The 15,783-nt window shown below is 33.7% G+C and overlaps 1 long non-coding RNA gene across 3 annotated transcripts in view; it reads right to left on the bottom strand.

Moving 5' to 3' along the window:
- Positions 1-15,783, bottom strand: part of LOC141577556 (uncharacterized) — a 550,417-nt gene that overhangs the window by 408,599 nt on the left and 126,035 nt on the right. The window lies entirely within an intron of this gene.

Here is a 15,783-nt window from a genome sequence, read left to right as displayed (position 1 = left end):
TATCTATTGTATATATAGTAGTTAGTATCTGCAAATATCAAACTCCCTCAATTACTGTTTTTGTAGTTTCTTTTTATTTTTGTCCAAATGTATAAATTATATCGATATGTTATTTTCTGAATGTAGTAAACTATAGGCATATGCCCATTTACTACCTGACCATCGAGTATATATTTCCAATTAAAAATGAGTATTTTCTTTTATATAACCACAAAGTTCCATAAGAAACAATTAACACTGAAACAATACTGTTGCTAACATATAATTCATATTTGGATACTGACAATAGTCACTATGTGGTCTTAGTACATAAAAATTAAAGTATATATATGATTTGCTATTTTTCCCAAAGTACAAAAGCAAATTTAAAAAAAATAAATAGTATTTGTTCATTTGTGCCAGAAACACAGAAACAGTTAATAAAAACATAATGAAGTTGGTACATGTAAGAAGTGAAAAGACATGGCATTGAAAGGATGGGTGGGCTGGGGGGAGGAATGGGATGGAAGGATTATGCCTGGAATGTAACTTTTTGTATACTTCTGACTTTTAGAATCATGGTAATCTCCTATTTAACCAAAAGAGAAGAACAATTAATAAGGACAGTATGGATCCAACAAAATTGAATACAAATGAATAAAACAAATGCAACTAACTGTAGAAAGGGAGAAATTATCTAGGTAAATTTTAAACATATCGTTTCAACTATATATTCAGTCCTATGGAACAGTTCAGAAATACTCTGTATTCCAGAACTAAGTATATTTTGGATAATGAGAGCAAGGATTCTCACCATTGGAGAAGGGAATTATACACATGGAAAGGCAGAAGATTAGAACAAGCCTTATCATGTTCAATTGGAATTGGAAGTATAATTGTGAACTTACTTGTTTAATATAAATAGATATATAGGCAGAAATTTATATAGATGTGTTTATGTATACACATAAAATCACATATCCATGTCTAAGTATGTATCAGTGTATTTATAGATAACATAATACATATATAATACACATATATATTTGATCATGAATATATATATATATATATATATATATATATATATATATATATATATATATATATATATATATATATATATATATATATATATATGTAAATATGAGGATAAAGAGCATCTGGCAATTCTGTTTTAAAATTTCCAAACCTGAAAATATTTTAAAATACCCTATTCCACTGACATTATTTTAGAATATTCCCTTCCTGAAGCAGATTCTCAAGCTAAATGGAAACATAAAGTCCCTTTTCTTCCTTCAAAATATTTTGCCTCTTTAGGTATTTTTGGCCATGAAGCATTTCTTATGTTTTGTCATATTTTTGTTACTTTTCCTTACAACTAGACACATTTGATGAGTTCAAGCAAAATGAGTGATTGAGGCTAGAAAAATCACCACTGCTGTCACAATCATTTACATCTATTCATCAACTGAATTACTATTCACGTCTTCAGCCAGTTTTTGCTATAAAATTTACTCATTAAAGTTGATCCATGTCATATTCTGACCATTAAAGTGAAGTATACTTGATGTCATTCAGTGAAGATAATGACTTTAGAGTCCTAATATCTTTCCTTGTCAGTTCCCACAAAAGTGACAAGACTAAAGATGCATCATGAATACCGCATCTTTCTTCCTGATTCAGTGCCCTACACTTAATAAGTATTTACAATCTCAGCCATTTGTCACTAAAAATTACATGATTTATCCAACAGTTCATTTATTTAAAATGTCAATAATTACTTAATTTTGTACACAGAATTGGGCAATATATTCCTCTGCATTTATAGATATTTATTACAGATACAGGGACATAAAAGTAATGGTGTGTTGGAGCTGGCTCATACTGGCTTTTTAGAGCTGACTAGGTATGTCTCTTCCCAACTCGACAGTCAGTGCCATCATACTGACAGCTTAAAATCACCATAGTAATCATATTTACAATGTAGGAACTGGCAGATGGTATCAATCAGAACCCCTTCCCTTCTCCCCCTCCCAGGGAACTGTTTACTATATAATAATTAGCACTTCACTGCTCTAAAGTCTCCTGGGAATAAGGGGCATTCCATGTTTATAAATTCCAAATGGAAACTTGCCATTTAACAAGGTCTCCACTTCCCTTATCAGCTTCAGTTACACTGTTCCTACTGCCTTGTTCAGGAAAGTAGGCTCCAGCAGTAGGGCTTTTGCATTTATTGGTTCCTCGGTCTGGAACAGTACTTGCCCAGGTGGCCACATAATGTGCTCCTTCAGTCCCTTCAGTTATGCCTACAAAACAATCAGTGAAGCTTCTCCTGATCACATTATGTGAGATAATTTTCCCGTGTACGCGCCTCCAGTAATCCCCTTCCCAACAGCATACAGGTTCATTTCACCCAATAGCACGTATTACAATCTGAAGGTCTCCTTATTGACTTCCCATTTGATTACTGCCTATTTACCACCAACACAATGGACATAATGCAATTTTCATGACAACAGACGTCTTGCCAATTTTTGTTCAAATGTCTATATCCAAAGCCTAAAAGGTGGCTCATAATTGACCCTCAAAATATATGCTGAATGAATGAAAACAATGAAAATAAAATTGTGAATAGTATTTTAAAATGTAAGTTGTTTATTTTTTATAAAAGTGCCTTAGAAGTATTTATATTTTTTAAGAATTGGTGCTTTAATTCTATATGTGTGTATGTGTATATATACATATATATATAAGTTTTGTTTCTTATCTGTTCCTTATTTATCTCTAAATCTTATCATATATACATAGGCATATATCTTTTATTTATGTTTCTTTATTAAGGCTTTTATTCATATTACTAGTTGTAAATATTATATAAACTATGTTTAAGGTATACAATCAAACTTTCATTGATTATATACCTTAAACACAGTTTCTCTGTGCTTGGAACTTGTTATTTTTACTTGCATTTTTACTCAAAGCAAGGTTGATGGAACTCAAATTGTATAAATGCATCATTTCATAATTCATACACATTAAATGCAAAGACTCTTTATAGTTTAGAAAGTGATTTCCTAATTATTGTCTCACCTGATCCCTACAATGGGACTTACTGTCCCACACTGGTGATGACAACAAGAAGCATGTTGGCATATGAATCTGTTCTTCTTAAACTGTGATGTCTAATTGATTTTTGTATTCCCAGAAAATAGCATCATAGCATCATAGCTGTTAATAAGTGAAAGTCACTGTCAATGAATGAATATATGGATAAGTAACTGGCTGAGTGCATGAATTCTCAGAACACTTGTATTAGAATAACTAAGAAAGTAACTTTTATAAGGTACAATGTCAGAACATAAGTCAAAGAGTTCTGACCTCAAGTCCATAGTTATTTCTTCAAAGATAAATAGAAAACACTGATTTTTTAACTGAAAAAATTATTGACTATTTTTTAGAGCAGTTTTAGATTTACAGAAAAATTGAGAAGAAAGTACAGGTTTCTCATATACCTCTTAGCCCCAGGCATGTATATCCTTCCACATTATCAATATTTCTTTCTAAAATGGTGTATTTGTTACAATTATGTAATCAAAAAGAAATCAGAAAATAATCTGAGATATATGACAATGAAAACACAGCTACAGAAAATCCATGAGATGCGGCAAGAGCAGTCTTAAGACGGAAGCTCATACAATACAGGCCTGCCTCAAAAAACAAGAAAAATCTCAAACAACCTTACCTACTGCATGAAAGAATTAGAAAAAGAAGAACAAACAAAACTGAAGGCTAGCAGAGGGAAGGAAATAATAATGATCAGGTAAGAAATAGAGATTAAAAAACAACAGAAAAAAATCAATAAATTCAAGAGCTTTTTTTTTTTTTAAAGAGATAAAATCTACATACCTCTGGCCAGGCTCACCAAAAAGAATAGAGAGGGGATTCGAATAAACAAGAAATTAAAGAGAAGTAACAAGTGATACTGCAGAAATGCAAAATATCATAAGAAAATGCTATCAACAGTTATATGGCAACAAATTGCAAAAACTAGAAGAAATGGCCAAAGTTTTAGATATAGCCTGCAAAGACTGAGTCCAGAAGAAAGAGCATTTGAACTGACTGATCACTAGAAATGAAATAGAATCTGTAATAAAAACAAAAACAACAACAAAACAAACTCCTTGCAAGCAGTAGTCAAGGTGTGGACGGCTTCCCCAGGGAATTCCAACAAACATACAGAGAACAACTTATAACAGTCCTTCCCAAAATCTTCCAAAAGACTGAAGGAGAGAAAAAATTCCCACAGACATTCTATGAAGCCAGCATAATTGTGAAAACAAAACCAAAGTCACTACAGAAAAAAAAAAAATTCAAGTTGATAGTGAATATAGATGCAAAAATCTTCCACAAAATATTAGCAAGCCAAATCCAGTAACCCATAAAAAGAATTATATATCATGATCAAGTTGGTTTTAAGAATGGTTCAATATATGCAAACCAATCAGTGTGATACACTACATCAACAAAAGCCATGTGATCATCTCAATAGCCACAGAAAAAAACATTTGATAAAATTCAACATCCATCCACAATAAAAACTCTCACAAAAGTGGGTATAGAGGGAACATAAGCCATTTATGACAAACACAGAGTCAACAGAATATTTAATGGTGAAAGGCTGAAAGCCTCGCCCAACTGAAGTCTGGAACAGGAGAAGGACACCCACTCTCATGACTTCAACATAGTATTAGAAGTTCTAGCTACAGCAGTCAGACAATAAAGAAATAATATGTATCCAGATTGGATGGGAGTAAGTAAATTTGTTATTATATACAGATGACATGATACTCCATAGAGAAAATTACAAAGACTCCACACAAAAACTATTAAAACTAATAAATGAATTAACATAAATCAGTGGCATTTCTTTACACTAACAATACAATATCAGAAAGGGAAAGCAAAAAGAAATAATTCTATTTAAAATCATGTCAAAAATAAAATATCTTGGAATAAATCTAAACAAGGAGGTGAAATCCCTACACACTAAGAATATGAAACATTGGTAAAGACATTATACATGTTGCAAAGAACTGCAAAAATACCCTGCACTCTTAAATTAGAAGAATCAATATTGTTGAAATGGCCATGCCCAAAGTAATTTATAGATTTAATGTGATCCCAATCAAATTACCCATGACATTTTCCACAGAACTAAAACAAATAGTCCTAAAATTTATATGGAACCACAGAAGACCCAGAATTGCCAAATCAATTTCAAGGAAAAGGAACAAAGCAGGAGGCATAACCCTCCCAGACTTCTGACAATACTACAGAGCTACCATAATCAAAATAGCATGGTATTGGCATAAAAACAGATGTATAGATCAAAGAAACAGAATACAGATGCCAGAAATAAACCCATACACTTACAGTCAATTAATCTTTGTCAAAGGAGGCAAGAATATACAATGGAGAAAAGACACTCTTTTCAGCAAGTAGTGTTGACAAAGTTGGGCAGCTTTATGTAAATCAATAAAGTTAGAACACTCTCTTATACCATCAGCAAAAATAAACTCAAAACAGTTTAAAACATGACACTGTAAAACTCCTAGAAGAGAACATAGGCAAAATACTCTCTAACAAAAATTTTAGCAATATTTTCTTAATTCAGTCTCCTAAGACAGAAGAAATAAAAGCAAAAATAAACAAATGACACCTAATTAAACTTAAAAGCTTTTGCAAAGCAAAGGAAACCATAAATAAAATGAAAAGATAGTCTAAAGACTGGGTGAAAATATTTGCGAATGATGCAACTGACAAGGGCTTAGTTTCCGAAATATAAATACAGCTTTTATAACTCAGTATCAAACAAACACCCCAATCAAAAAAAATGGACAGAAGACCTAAACAGACATTTCTCCAAAGAAGACATTCTGTGGCCAAAAGGCACATGAAAAGATGCTCAACATCACTAATTATTAGACAAATGCAAACCCAAATTATAGTAAGGTATCACCTCACACTAGTCATCCAAAATTCTACAAATAACAAATTCTGGAGAGAATGTAGAGAAAAGGAAAACCTTTTACACTGTTGGTGGGAATGTAAACTGGTGCAGCCACTGTGGAGAAAAAGATGGATGTTCCTTAAAAAAGTAAAAATTGAATTACCACATGATCCAGTAACCCACTCCAGAGCCTATATCCAGAAAATACAAAAACTCTAATTTGAAAATGCATGCACCCCAATGTTCATAGCAGCACTATTTACAACAGCCAAGACATGGAAGCAACCTAAGTGCTCATCAACAGATGAATGGATAAAGATGAGGTTTATACATATATACATGTGCATTATATGTATAATGTACATTGTATGTATATAATGGAATATTACTCTGCCACAAAAAGAATGAAATATTGCTATTTGCAGCAACATGGATGAATCCAGAGATTACCATATTAAGTAAGTCAGACAGAGAAAGACAAATATCATGTGGTATCACTTATATGCGGAATCTAAAAAATAATACAAATGAACTTATTTTAAAACAGAAACTCACAGACATAAAAAAGAAACTTACAGTTACCAAAGGGGAAAGCAGCGGGGACAGATAAATTAGGTATATGTGATTATTTGATATATAGTGGTGTGTGCCTGTTAAACAAGGATTTACTCAGGTTCTTCATCTGTAAAGTCACTATTTTATACAGCCCTCTTTCTTAATACAGTTTTGACAAATAAATCACCATAATATCTATTTGAGTGTGCATCACACTCTTATTAAGAACTTACTCAATTTGCGTTCAGATCACATCTTCTTTAATACACTTTCTTTGATTACCCTCAGGATTCAAATTTCCAGTTGATTTTATTTAAGTTCTAGTTAAACATATAGAATTACAGCAGGCAACATAGTTGAATGTTATTTGTTTATGAGCCCTGAGTAACCCTTCAAAACTGCTGGAGACACATACACAGCCACAGGAGACATATCTTTCTATTTAATAATTTAAACTAAAATAAATGAAAGATTTTGGAGGAAATACTGAAGACACAAATATCTGTATGGATTTTATCGGCAAAGGCTTTACTAATTTACTGTGAGAAAAGCAATACTTTATCGGACATGATCTCTTTCCCTGTGCTGGTTTCCTCTTCCTTAGCAAAGGTACGCAAAGAGTATGCCAGTTTAATGCTCTGAAAAAGGCCGTCAGTTCTTCCTGAGATCAGCTCGTGCATCCTAATGCGGCATCAGGTTTCCTGTAGACAGCCACATTTCAGGCCCTTTGACAAAACCCACATAAAAAAAGATATGATGTTCAAGAAGAGGAGGTGGCTTGAATAATTTAACAGCTACATATAGGCCTATGAAATATTAAAGGAACAACAGTGTACAATGGGGGATTTAATAGAGATTCTAGCTGTCATCAGCCTCCTCCTCGCTTGGTTGGCTATCTGGCTTTAGCAATAGTTAATGTGTTACAATAGTGAGACAGTAATTACAATGGAGTTAATAACTACCTTAATTAAAGCTAAGCCAGCTTACTAATAGTCACATTAAAAGTTTTTTTTTAATCTCAAATAATTTAAGCTTTCTTTGGAATACTGAGTTGACACGAAAAACCATTTTGAAGAACATTCTATCCCTGTTATTTTAAAATAAATTTGCTATAAACAGGAACTGTTCAGCTTGCTATGTATTTCCTTTCAAAAAACTATGGCTTTAATAACCCCATTATAAGGTGAAGGCAGGAAAGCAGAGTCTCTGAGGTTGTGAAGAATCAATGCACGTCATTTCATATGGTACCTCCACATACTCAAATCCCACTTTATAATCATGAGCATCTCCATCAGAGGCTCAGAGTGTCTGCTGATTCCCCATAAAAGGCAGGTGGCCCAAACAGGGACTCTCATTTTTCTTAATTGCAGATCTTTGACTTAGATGTCTACAATATGCTTTAAAAGTTTCTAATGCTTCTAGGATATATTTGTTTTTAATTTTCCTCTCTTCTTTTGACATAACAACGTGCTTACAAAAACCCGTAATTAGATCAAGGTGTATCTTACCAATTTAAGTGAAGTGAGTGTTTGAAATACCTTACTTAAAAGAAAGTACCATGCTATTTTGCTATTACTTCTAAGAGGCCTCTGTTTTCCATTTCCCAATATGGTGCACCGAGTTTTTGCTTTGAAGAGACACCTAAGGATGTGGGAAATGGAGGTGAAGAGGCTTGTATCCCAAAGGGATCCTTTCTTTTGACAGTGATGATTCTGATCTCACTGTTTAATGGATAATTTACATGAATTTTGCAATAATGTTGAGTTCTCACTGAATACTCAAGGTGTGTTTTATGTTCTTTCAGCATTTATGGAAATCCACAGTGTGTCTGAGACTCTGTATGACTCATTTTGTAAAGGCAATAGATCTATAAAGTGATTGACACCTATTCTTTGCACATTTGTAGTCTCGTAATAGTCATAAAGTGAATAGCTAACTGGTGAGGTAACTGTGTTATCAATATAGTCCCTTCACAATGTTTTACAGTTTTGAATTGCTTCTGCATACATACTTTGAATGGAAGTCTACTTGGCATAATCTTATAGGGAAGACTTGGAAAGGGGGGGGTGCTGTCCAAGCAGAAGCAAGTCAGCAAGTCAGACCCGGTCAGTCACTGGGAATTGAGAGACAGAACACACGGGAGATGCCTCTGGGAGCAGAGCCACAGAGCTGGAAGAGCAAATTATCTTTGAAATTATCAGTAATTCTGCTTTCTTGTGAACACTGCCCAGCTTTCCCAGTTTAATTACTCAGAGTCTTATCTCTTTAGTTAAATGGGTCAACTGGGGACCCAATATGTGTCCTATTATGGAATAGCAAGAAAATAACCATCACTCATTCCTAGACGTCAGTGAAATAACCAATAGCAGCACTACTTCACTGACTCCTGTCAGTAGAGTATGCCCACAAGGTCAAAAACACCAGCATGTCAGAAGCAGCATGTGAAGTGAAATCTAGCACCACTCTCACTGCCATCCATGGTGTCCTAGTCTTCCTGGTCTTAGCCCCCACATAGCTCCAGGGCATGCTGTCTCCTTTGTTAAATTATGCTCTTATCCCTCATTCCCTAATAGCATACAGATTTCTTTAAAGTATCTCCCAGATTACAGGGACTGCCTGCATTCTGTTATATTGTTTAGTTGCCTGCATTCTTCTTTTATTTCTATCCTTTCTGTTCCTGGGTTATACATTCTTTGAGGTCAGGGGTCCCGCCTTCATCACTGGTATGCTATTACTGTTAATTCTGATGCCATGTAATAGCATTTAGCCAAATTCACTAAATCCATACCATCTGTTCCATTCAAGTTTATTTTTTAAAGTTTAATTTTGTTAACAGTTGAAAGCTGTTATCAGTCTACTACACAAAGACAACTACATCAACAGTGGACATCAAATATAAATAAAAATGATATAATAAATGCCTACAGAACTTCAAAGCAGATTTATGTTACTAAAAGCAGAAAAAAATTTCCCCCCAAAATGACTAGAAAATTACTGTGGCTTTAATAACTTAAGTTTAGAAGTATTCTCCTATATTCTTAATTTCAACAAAATGTTCTAAGAAAGACTACATCAAAGTTTTTCTTATATGTTTGGAGTTTTAGCACAGAAAAACACATGATGAATACATTTTAGCATCAAAAGTTAATCAAGTTAATGCAAACAGATAACATATTTTACAGGGGGCTTTAAATCAATTAACAGGCAAACAGGTCTGGTCTGTGTGTGTCTACAAGAAGCCACTGATTTTACTGCTGGCTTTCTCTTAAATGATAGCTAAAATAAGCTATCATTCTAGAAATGAAGCAGAATTTTAAATGATCAACACACGTTTGAATATCTACTGAGTTACTTACTGTTGAGAATATCAAAGAGTAAGACACGTGGTACCTAATCTCAAGCACTAGGATTGTTGCATTAAAAGATAAAAGACACCAGGAAATATTTTTCACCCATATTAAGTGTTCTTTACATCTCATCTTCAGCTTTCCTCTTTCTTTAATTGAAACCATCTTAAACCCTTTTATAAATAAAGCAGTATTCTACAGATTAAGTATGTTACAGATTTAAGGGACAGTAGATCTGGACTCTAATCTCAGCTCTATTAATGCATTTTGACTGTTTCCAAAAGTTTGTGCTGAGAATCACGTAAGACAATACATGTGAAAATGCTCTGCAAATTATAACAGCCTGTTTTCATCAGAATAATGTAGATGACTCACAGTGTGTTTACTTCCTAAACCTCTATTTTTAACTGATCAACTTTAGAGAATATTTATAGATTCCCTTTTCTGCAAATGAGGAAATCAATATTTTTAAGTTAAGCTCAGCCGTGCTATTTAAAACCTTTACAAGTGTCATGGCCCAGGCACTGAGCAGTGAGGATGAAGGATGTGTTCTGCAACCATGCAGCAGGCTGTCATTCCAATTCAGATCATGGATGTACGTGGGGAAGTGGGAGCTGCCAGGGTAGCTGGACTGGCAAGAGCCATAAGATTAGTAAGTCACATTAACATCAATGAACAACTAACACAACCACACTGCCGCAAATGAATTGTATAATTCTAATTAAGCCTTCTCAATCTAAAACCTAATTTGATACTTTCTGTAATTATTTTGATAGTCCTAGTGATTACAGCTTCACCTTTAAACAATGTACCTAAAGTTCTATTACTTAATTTATGAATTTTAATTTAACTGACTGACCCTCTAGAAACAGGTGATGAGAAAATTCAGGTCTTGTATGTTACTCCAGCAATGTCCTGCCACATGTAATTACATTCTTACGTTAGTTTTAATTATGCTGTTAAATTAAAGCCACAATTCAAGTTGTCTAGTCTATTTGTGCTTCTTCCACATTTAAAACAACAAGGAGAACAGCGTGGCTCAGGATGTGGAAAAGAATTTTCCAGAAATTCTTTTTTATTTGCATTTTTCAAACAGCTTAAACTAAATATAATTTCATGGGCTATAGTGGCAGGTCTCTGAATTTCCCTTTATCCACCATGAACTTTTATCACACTCCACATCTATTTTAGCACCTCATTCTGCAAAACTCCCTGATCCTCTCCTCTTTTGTCCACAATTACTTTGGGCTTTTTTTGTTGTTGTTGTTTTCCTTTCTAAAACACAATTTCTCTCCAAGGCCACATATATGTGCCTGTTTTCTACTTCTCCATAAATTTCCACATCTCCTGGGTTTTTGTTTGTCTTTTTTCTTTTTTCCTCTTTTACTTTTGAAATTCATTATTGCTAACCATGAAGATCAGCTAGACATGGCCTCATGGAAGACAAGGCAACAAACTCAATCTTTAGTAAGAGAAAGGAGAAAATTTTAAATAGCCATGCAATACTAATAGTTATCCAATCACCAATCCATTATTTCTACTATAATACATATTAATAATTTTACTTATATTTTGTTCAGTGATGAAATACATAGAGTTAACTTTTGATCTATATTTTAACAATGATACCTTTTTTCCAGGAAAAACTTCTTTCATAACTTAGTGGACTGAAGTTCACCTTCAAGAGCATTTTTCCCGAGACGTGTACCTGTAATCAAGTCCTCCTGACTGTGCAGATTAGGAAATATAATTTGTGTGGTCTGATTGACAGATTGGCAGCTCAGGCAACTAAAAAGCCTGAATCAAAATTTATTTTCTCTCATTTGTCTTCTTTCATAACTTTCTGGAACTTGCTTATAAGCAATAACTTTTCTATGTGGGGGGGGAACCCAAGAGGTGGGGCTTGAGAAAAACCGAAAATGTATCCTTCCTGAAATTATGTTATTTCTTCCCTGACTCTGATGACTCTTTTAGTAATACACTAACTTCCAAACTCATAAACTAAGTATGTGAAAGGTTTGTAACATTCATGCTTTTCCACAAAATTTCATTAATGCTATATACTTTAAATCTGTAGATTCAGATCTTTTATTCAAGGGAAAATTTTTTTTTTCTGTTTTGCTTTGATCTTTGACTTCAATTCTTTCTATTCTCTGGGTATACCAATTACATATACATGGATTCTTACCTACCTTCTTTATTTTTTGTAATCCTAAAACCTTTTCCTTTTCATTTAATTGGACTTTATTTTCCTGGAGCCTGCACTGTGTGATTTTTATGTCTCATGACTCCCTTTTCTCCATTTTGAGGCCTTAGTCTTGTGTTTATTTTTGTATTTATCCTCCTTCACATTTTCTTCAGCTCTACAGTTTAGTTTTTCTCTCTGCTTTCTGTCTTAACCTCTCTTGTTGGATTCTTCCCCCCTCACCCCTTTTTAGGTATGTTTTTAAGAGGCTTTATTTCAGTTTCCTTTTTCATGGCAAAATATTTGTCTGAAAATAGCATCCCACCTCAAATTTTTCTTTGTGTCTCATGTTTCTTCCCTTAAGAGCATGTTATAAATAGGAGCATTATTTTTAAATGAGAGCATCACTTGGGGGAGAACTGTATGTTGAATCAGAGTGTGGTGGAAAGGAGAGAGAAGTTAACAATTTAGATTTCAATAAGACATCTAAGACACTTTCTTACAAACTGTTCACTCGTGTGTGTCAAGAATCCTTCACATAGTGATTCAGCACTTGTTTTGTATCCTATGACAAAGATCCAGGTGTACTAGTTATTGCTACATTTTCTCCCTTGCCTTTCCAAACCTGACTATGTACACAAAAGAAAGCATACGAACTGCCCTCCGCTAGATCTGCCGTCTTCCCCCCTCTGTTTTCAGTAAGGAATCTTGTCTGTTTTGGCAGCCTACTCTGACATGCGGGCAGAGATATCCAGACACTGGGTCATCAAGGTGACTCTCCAAATATGATTTCTTTTACTTTTTAAGAGAAATCTTCATGCTTCCGATGATCTACAAAGGCATCCACCTTCCCTTAACAAAGTTTAATTTTTCTTGATTTCAACAGCCCTTCTTTTCGTATTGCTTTTTAACATCTGAATGTTTTCTGATTTTTTCCAAAGGTGCATTTATTTTTTCCCTTTTATCCAAATGTTATCAGGGAGAATGAAGCAAGAATACCTTCACTCTGACTTCTTTAAAAGGAAGTCCATGCTAGGTTGTACAAATGTCAATTAGTATCCTAAGCAGAGTATTTATAGTTTGGTAGTAAACTGGTGATTATTTTAAGATAAAAGATATCTCTTCAGATTTAGGGAAAAAAATAAGCAGAGAGGCATGAAATGATACAGTCATTGACAGAGGAATAGAACTTAGATAAACAGAGGGAATCACATGGAATATTCTGGTCCTGGGAGTTAGTGAGTCAGGAAAAAAAAACAAAGAAAGAAAAGGCTTAGCAAATTCTTAAAAGTTATACCCTAAGAAAACTGATGTGGTTTTAAATGTGCAGACTGGCTAATAAGGTATACAGTCTGAAGTCACTCTGACATTTTAATGTAATTTTGGCATAAGTGAACTTAAATAGAATATGTTGCATTTCAATAGTATTTACTTTATATATATTACATAAACATCTTTTCTTTAGAACAGAAATTAAACTTGAATACTACTACGTTATCCTCTATCAATATAAATCATCAATTTCCAATTAATAGATCAATGCATTATTTATCAGTTATGATCAAATATTAACGTATTATATTCATCAGTGTAAAAGGTTTGCTAAAGTCAGGGCTGTCCAAATATGGACTGCACTGTACACTTGTAAGAGATTTTGTACCCAGACATTATGACAATGACAAGGAATCTAGATGGGACTTGCCATGAAGTAGGTAATATATGTTTCAATCAAGGGATAATATGAATTACATTTATAATCATATTAAATATAATCTCTCACTGGGGGAACTGAGGTTCATGGAAGTTAAATGATTTGTTTAAATTTAAGATTGGGATAATGAGCCAAATCAAGCTTTAGGACGATGGCACAAATGAAACAAAGTCAGAGTGTCTTGAGATGGACATTTCTGAAATTACACTAAAAATAAATTTAAAAACAGAGAAACACTAGCTGCACAGAAGTTACAGGATAACATGCTAAGCATGTCCCTTTGTTCAAAGTGTTGCTTTAAAAAAGGAAGAATAAAGCAAAACAATTATGATACTTTTAGTGGGAAAACAAAAATTTGGGAAAAGCAAGAATATAGTATGGAATTGGAGAGGTTCCAAAGGACATCACTCCTTTTTGATAAATTTTGACATTTTTAGACCATTCCACAGACATTCCTTTTATATACTTCAGAACTCTTGGTTATAGTCAATTGCTATGCAGGCTCAATTATCGCCAGTTACATTTTCATCTGTTTCTTTCACTGATCCTTGGAAAGTCTAGCTGTCAAACTGACCCGTTCTGACTGTTCTTGGCCACCAGGAACTGCCTAGTCAAAAGTATTCAACGTCTCTTCCATTTTAAATACCATTTCAAATATGAGTTTCAACCTAAAACATTCATCTTAAAAAAAAATCCCTGCCACTCATACTCAAGTGAACAGTAATTTTCCTGGAACATATATTTTCAGTATATAATTTTTTAGTGCATGCCAATATCTCTTCATACCCTTTTATTCAGTCCTTTTAAATCCAGTCCCTCTTTGTTTCAGGCACCCTGCAGGTGACATGTCAGAGTTCTGTGCCTGTACTGTGAGCCAGGAAATACATTCTAAGCTTTGCAAATGGTTTGTGGGTTACAGGGTAGAATGTTGCATATTATCACATGAAGGGTTCAGAGAGGATCAGTTATGCACAACTAAGGACAAACAAGTGTAACTGCTTTCTCAAACCATGGCCTTTTTTCCTTTGGCCTTCTGAAAGTCATGTAGTATTTTAAAACCCGTATTTTGCTCGAAGAAAAATTTAAGTCACATAACTAGGTCATAACATTCGAATGATCAAGCTTTTTTTTTTTTTTCTTGTGTGATTTATAACAATGCATAAATTCATAGTGTCTGATTTATCAGATACAATGCAGGATTGTATGCCAATAGTACAGTTTATTCCTTGAATCTTTAATGGAGGAAGAGAAATTGATTTTTGAGAGATCAAGCTGCCAATAATATCTTCATGACATCCCTATAAGGCATGACTCATTTTTCCATTTTTAAGCTGCCAGCCTAATTACATTCTTTTTACCTTCATACATAGAAGCCCAAGGGTGATGTTTCCAGTTCATTCTACTTCTAAGATACTATTTTACTATTTTCATTACCACCACTGTTGTCATTCTAACCATCACAATACCTTACATAAATTATAGCTCTCCAATTTGCAAAGTATCACAACAAGGCTTTTTTCCTCCACATTTTTAATAAACCTATGGTTGCTGTAAAATATGAGTTACAGGTGTACAACATAGTGATTCATGATTTCTAAAAGTTCACAGTTATAAAATATTGGCTACATTCCCTGTGTTGTACAATATAACTTCATATTTTATTTTATACGTAAGAGTTGGTACCTCTTAATCCCCTACATCTATCTTGTTCCTCCCTTCTTCCCTCTCCCCACTGATAACCACTAGATTGTTTTCTGTATTTTTGAGCTTCTTTTTGTTATATTCCCTAATTTTATTTTTTAGATTTCACATAAGTGATATCATATAGTATTTGTCTTTCTCTGACTTAATTTCACTTAATGTCTAAGTCCATCCATATTGTTGCAAATGGCAAAAATTATTCATGTTTTTGGCCATTAAACATCTACTTTATCAATTCACCTGTTGATGGACACTTAGGTTGCTTCCATGTCTTGACTACTGTAAACAGTAG

Source organism: Camelus bactrianus, chromosome 4 (assembly GCF_048773025.1).
Source record: "Camelus bactrianus isolate YW-2024 breed Bactrian camel chromosome 4, ASM4877302v1, whole genome shotgun sequence".
NCBI classification, from domain to species: Eukaryota; Metazoa; Chordata; class Mammalia; order Artiodactyla; family Camelidae; genus Camelus; species Camelus bactrianus.
This window is presented reverse-complemented; position numbering and strand designations above follow the sequence as displayed.